This window comes from Petromyzon marinus, chromosome 1 (genome assembly GCF_048934315.1).
Source record: "Petromyzon marinus isolate PM22_M1 ecotype Great Lakes invasive population chromosome 1, UKy_Petmar_22M1.pri1.0, whole genome shotgun sequence".
Classification (NCBI taxonomy): Eukaryota; Metazoa; Chordata; class Hyperoartia; order Petromyzontiformes; family Petromyzontidae; genus Petromyzon; species Petromyzon marinus.
Window position 1 is genome coordinate 26,297,749 of NC_133667.1, and position 7,067 is coordinate 26,304,815.

Sequence of the window (7,067 nt, forward strand, 5' to 3'; positions counted from 1 at the left end):
TTTCGTGACTGCAGGAATTTATATTCTTTGGTTCTTTCCGTAACGTAGATAGAAAAATAATAAAATAAGGTAAATAAAAATAATTTTAAAACCCTAATGTAGACTGTAGCCCGGTTCCCAATCAGGGTGAGTGCACTGGCAGTCTACAATATAGACTGTAACCTGGTTACCAAGTTTGGTGAGTGTACTGACAGTCTAAAATATAGACTGTAACCTGGTTACTAAGCTGGGTGAGTGCACTGGCAGTCTACAATATAGACTGTAACCTGGTTACCAAGTTTGGTGAGTGTACTGGCAGTCTAAAATATAGACTGTAACCTGGTTACTAAGCTGGGTGAGTGCACTGGCAGTCTACAATATAGACTGTAACCTGGTTACCAAGTTTGGTGAGTGTACTGGCAGTCCACAATGTAGACTGTAGCAATGGTTACCAAGTTTGGTGAGTGTACTGGCAGTCTACAATGTAGACTGTAGCAATGGTTACTGAGCTGGGTGAGTGTACTGGCAGTCTATAATGTTGACAAGATTCCTGACATGCAATATCCCGGCGTCTACAAACTAAGCTGTATCTGCGGTAGCAGTTATAATATTGGGGAAACTAAGCGACATGTCTCGGACCGTGTTCGTGAGCATAAGGCAGATTTGAAACATGGTAGGACCAATACTTCTGCCGTGGCTGATCATTATTTTAATGCGGCTGGCTCGCACGAAATATATTTCTCTAAGACGATGGTACTTTGCAAACCAACTGGCTATCAACAAAGATTCGTTCATGAAGCCATCCATATATACAGACACAATTTCAACCGAGAGGATGGTTATAAACTCAGCAATCATTGGAAAGATGTCATCAACCACTTTGGGTCATGACTTGATTTGTGTTTTCTTGTCAACCTCCACCGTCAGCAGTGTGGGTGTGGAGCTAGGTGCAAATGATTGCCTGGCGGCCCTTCGATTGGTGTCGTTGCTTGTCTTTCTCCTACATTAACATTAGCTGCCCCGCCCATGCTGTGAACACACTTGGGCTATGCCAATCGCTAAACCTTTATAAACATTCTTTGGGTCTTTCGGTAAAGCCACGTAGATAGGCTCAAAGAAAATTTTAAAAACTACGACGTTTCGATCGCACCACAAGCGATCGTCATCAGGAGGACGATCGCTATATACGTGACTTTACCGAAAGACCCAAATAATATGAATTCCTGCAGTTACGAAAGCTTTAAGCCTTTATAAACAGTTTGCCTTTAGAGGCTAACCCCCCTTTTCCTGATGACGACCGCTTGTGTTGCGATCGAAGCGTCGTGGTTTTTAAAATTATTTATTATATTTAAATTACTGAAATAACAAATAATAATAAGGCTACATTATAGACTGCCAGTACGCTCACTCAGGTTAAGAACCAGGCTACGGTCTACATTATAGACTGCCAGTGCGCTCACTCAGTTGAATAAGGGGCCGTCTATAAATGACGTCACGCGATTTTTGACCCCCCCCCCCCCTTCGTCACACAGCGTCACAAAAAGTCAGACCCCCTCAAATATGACGTCATAAAGCTCTGCCCCCCCCCCCCAAAAAAAATAAAACATACTTCAAATCGTTTTTAACTATTGTCATTGTAATGCGTATTTAATGTGGCGCTGCACTCTCCATTTAGTTCATTTATTTGGTATAGCCCTGTGAGCCATTCGGCTCTTGAATCGGGTGCAACCGCAACAAACACAAAACACGAACAAGAAAACATCTTAAAGTGACTGTGTGACTGTGCAAACAGAAAATCCAGGAAAAAAACATCAAAATATTCCTGAAAAAGCACCGTACACCAACGCTGTGTGCAAAAATCCCAGTGGGATGCAAGTCAAACAACAACAACCACAAGACAACTTAGATTAAGGCCATCAGTCTAACTCCGTACTACAATAAACAAAAACATGGCCAAACCAAAAAAACGTTTTCGAAATCGCCAAAATAAAAGCCATAAATGCAATGTAACAGTGATCATAGGGACTGTGACCGAATTTTTTACAATAAACTACATAAATAAATTATAACACCAAACCCTAGAGCAGGGGTCGGGAACCTTTTTGGCTGAGAGAGCCATGAAAGCCACATATTTTAAAATACATTTCCGTGAGAGCCATATAATATTTTTCAACACTGAATACAACTAAATGCGTGTATTTTTAACTAAGACCACCAATTTTAGAATATAATAAGTCTCTGAATGTGTCCTTTTTAATAACGTTATACCAACAACCAATAATAAATAAAATACTTCTTACCATTAATGCGACTTCTGGTGCTGCATGGTTTTGCTGATGGCTTTGTAGTCTAGTTGATACGTGGTGAGGTTAAGCTTCATGCAGGCGTTGAGGCTTTCATCCGTTAAACGGGATCGTAGGTTGGTCTTGATGTTTTTTAGATGTGAGAACGACTGCTCACATGAATACGTAGGACCAAACATGGTCAATAAAGCAATACTCACGCTGCAGTGTGTGGTATGTGACAGGAAGCGCGTTCCATGTTTTGACAATCAGCTGGTCTGCGGGTAGAAGTTTTTTTCATTTCTGTCCACTTGTGTTTGCTCGCCAGCTCTGCTTGCTGTCGTTCAAGTCTTTCCAAATCTTCATTCAGTGACTTGAACTTATTCACCCACATGTCTGAGGCCTTCAGGTCAGCAACTTCCAGCTCAAAATCTCTGATGGAGACACCAGGGATGTAACTCAGGTCGGCTTTGTCCACTGCACCCTCGTGTGGATGAGTGATGAACTTGAAAAATACGAGTGTGCTCACGAAATTCTCCAAAGCGTGCTTTGAATGACTGCTGGAGATCAGATGTGAAGCCAGCTAGCTGCTGGAGATCAAAATGTTGAACGGGGTCACTTGCTGTGCACACATCTTTAAATTCTCTCAGTTTTTCAAAGTGCAGTAAACGACCTGTTTCAATATCCACGATGAAGAGTTCCAGCTTGTTTTAAAATGCAAACACTGCTTGTTGAAGGGATAATACTGTATTTCCAATGCCTTGCATTTTCACATTGAGCTGGTTCAGATGTCCAGTCATGTCCACAAGATAGTAAAACTTCAGGAGCCACTCAGTGTTAGCTAGCTCAGGATGCTCGACATCTTTCATTTCAAGAAAAGTCCGGATTTCGCTCAGGCAAGCCGCAAAACGGCTGAGCACCTTCCCTCTTGACAACCAACGCACATTGCTGTGCAAAAGCAGACCGGGATAATGATTCCCAACTTCATCCAGCAGTGTTTTAAACTGGCGATCATTTAAAGCACGGGCAACAATAAAGTTGACCACCCGAATGACCAGTGACATCACCTCACCAAGCTGCTCGCCACACATTTGAGCACAAAGCGCCTCCTGATGTAGAATGCAGTGAAGACTTAGGATTGGTCTTTTTTCATGTTGACGAAGAAGCGCTGCAAATCCTCTGTTTTTTCCCACCATACACGGAGCACCATCAGTACACACCGAAATAAGCTTATCCATCGGTAGATTTTTTGAAAGACTTGAATAAATCCTCCCCCCTTGTTGACCCTTTCATTGGCAAAACAGCAAGACTTTCCTCACGCAGTGTGTCACCGGCAGCATACCTTGCAATCACACTGAACTGGGATAAATGACTTACGTCTGTTGACTCATCCAAAGCGAGGGAAAAGTATGGTGCTGCATTTATGTCCTTCACTTGTGTTTCCTCCACTAGATTTGCCATCATTATGGTACGATCGTGAACAGTTTTTGCTGACAGAGGCATGTCTTTTATTCGTTTGATTATCTTGTCCTTTTCTTTGGTTCTTTCGGTAAAGTCACGTAGAAAGAGAATAAAATCATAAAATAACGCAATAAAATTCTCGTGACGTTTCGGCCACAACGCAAGCGACCGTCTTCAGGTGAAAGGTACAGAACTGTCAGGATGACAGAGCTTCAATGAACGATGTTAAGATTCGTAGCGACTTTTAAGCTTGTTGGGAGAAGTGAGGCACCTTGACAAAGGGGTTTACATATCAATAGCTGAGGGATTAGCTTGTGACTGGTCACAAGCGTTGTGGCCGAAACGTCGTGAGAATTTTATTGTTACTTTATTATTTTATTCTCATTCTACGTGACTTTACCGAAAGATCCAAAGAAGATGAATCCTTGCAGTCACGAAAGCTTCAAATCGAAATTTATCTTGTCTTTATCCGAAAAGTCGTCAAAAAGTTTGTTGGCCACATAAAGCATGAATGTTTTGGCATACTCGCCATCTGTGAATGGCTTTCCATTCCTCACAATTGCTAAAGAACCAGCAAAGCTAGCCAAATTCCCGTCACCTTGTCTGGTCCATACACGGAGTTGCTGCTGACTAGCTTGCACTCTGGACAGTAGCTCTTGGCATGCCTTATTCTGCTGTCCCCCGCTGGATATTTCGATGCAAATGTAGCATGGCGTGTGTCGAAGTGCCGCTTTATATTTGACCGTTTCATCAATGAAATTGTATCATTGCATATTAGACACACCGCAGAACCTGCTCTCTCCACAAAGGCGAATTTTTCTGTCCATTCGTGCTGAAATCTGCGGTACTCATCTTTTTTATTTTCGCCATCTTCTTCATCAAAAGGTTTGCTCTGCATAGATTAGCTAGCTGACTATTGGATTAAAAGGACGGAAGTTTCCTTCCTGATCTCACAACGACCCGTAGGCTACCGCATTATCTAATAAAAATAGAGTTTTGGTGTCGGACAGCTGGGATTGGCTCCAGCCACCTGCAACCCTGAGCAGGAGCGGTAGAAAATGGATGGATGGATTAAAATGCATGAGAATGTTTTATATTTTAAACGTTATTTTAACACTGTGATTTCTGTAATGTTTTACTTTAATGTCAGCGGAATTATTCATTACTTATCATGTTAAGAAATGTCAGCTAAGATTTATTTGCAAGCCAGATGCAGTCATCAAAAGAGCCACATCTGGCTTGGGAGCCATAGGTTGCCGACCCCTGCCCTAGAGCCATATTTTAGGCCACTGAATAGCAGTGCCAGCTAGGGGTGTACAACTGCTCGAGAGCAGTTTTGAGTGAAGATCTCATAGGTAGTGATTCAAGTTGCAGTTTATTGGCAATAGCATTCCAGACCCTGGGGGTATCAATAGCAAAGGCCCTTCCTCTGGTTTTTGTACGGCAATAGGGAATGTGAAGCTGGTAAATGAGCGAAGACCTGAGGTCAAATTTGTTCCTTGAAACAGAGAGGAGATCCAGTAGGTAGTCTGCGGATTTTTTTGTAAATACATCGTGAATAAATAAGATCTGGTGCACAAGCCGTCGAACATTAAGAGATGTTAAGTTTGGCAGTTCAATGCAAATCTTAAGGCCGAGTGATAAATTGAGTCAAGCTTCTTCAGTACAGTACTTGGGGCTGATTTATACACGATGTCACAGTAGTCAAGTAGAGGCAGTATGGTAGCTTTGATCAATTCCAAACGGAACATTGGGGGGAAGCAGTGCTTGTGTCGATACAGAAAACCAATTTTTATTTTTGTCTTTTTATCAATATAATCAATGTGATCTTCAAAATTCAGTTTTGAATCCAGGATTACCCCAAGAGAAAACATTTATTAAAAAGTATATTTAATTAAGTAAAACGTGATAATTGTTTTTATACCCTTTTATCTGGCAACAAAACTGACACCTTTTTTACAAGGAGTCATGTTTGCATTGACCACAATACCTGCGGTCGGAATGCAAACAAAAAAACATAACTCTGATCATGTATGCACTGTCCTTGAAATTGATTGAGTTGTGCGCCTTTTGGCGTCATCTGGTCCAACACCATGTGAGACGAAGCTCTAAAGAAAGCTGTCTCGGGTGTGGACCAATCAATTTCAAGGACAGTGCCAATACATTATCAGAGTTATGTTTTTTGTTTGCATTCCGACCGCAGGTATTGTGGTCAATGCAAACATGACTCCTTGTAAAAAAACATGTGTCAGTTTTGTTGCAGGTAAAAGGGTAAAAAAACAATTATGATATTTTGCTACTGGCAAAGGAGGTTCCAATGGTGTAAGTATAACGTGTTGTCTATATTTATTTAGTTGCGCATTTTGATGTGACGTCACATTTCTCAAACTCCCCATCGTCACACACCGTCACATATGTCTGACCCCCCCCCCCCCCAGGTGCGTGACGTCATTTATGGACGGCCCCGAACCATTGCTACAGTCTACATAGTTGACTACCAGTGTACTCACCTAGCTTAGTAGTAACCATTGCTTCAGTCTACATGGTTGACTACCAGTGTACTCACCCAGCTTAGTAGTAACCATTGCTACAGTCTACATAGTTGACTACCAGTGTACTCACCCAGCTTAGTAGTAACCATTGCTACAGTCTACATCTTGACTACCAGTGCACTCACCCAGCTTAGTAGTAACCATTGCTACAGTCTACATAGTTGACTACCAGTGCACTCACCCAGCTTAGTAGTAACCATTGCTGCAGTCTACATAGTTGACTACCAGTGCACTTACCCAGCTTAGTAGTAACCATTGCTACAGTCTACATCTTGACTACCAGTGTACTCACCCAGCTTAGTAGTAACCATTGCTTCAGTCTACATCTTGACTACCAGTGTACTCACCCAGCTTAGTAGTAACCATTGCTACAGTCTACATAGTTGACTACCAGTGTACTCACCCAGCTTAGTAGTAACCATTGCTACAGTCTACATAGTTGACTACCAGTGTACTCACCCAGCTTAGTAGTAACCATTGCTACAGTCTACATCTTGACTACCAGTGCACTCACCCAGCTTAGTAGTAACCATTGCTTCAGTCTACATCTTGACTACCAGTGCACTAACTCCGATTGGGAAACGGGCTACAGTCTACATTAGTGTTTTTTGTATTGCATTCATTTTATTTGTATTATTTTTATTCACTTTATTTTTTGTTATAATTTCAACGTGATTTTACCGAAAGAACCAAAGGATACGTAGAGGGGGGGGGGTCAACGTTTGAAGTTGATGACGTCATCGTCAAAGTAACCCACACGAGGGGGCGGGGCGCGGGGGGCGATTAACGAAGC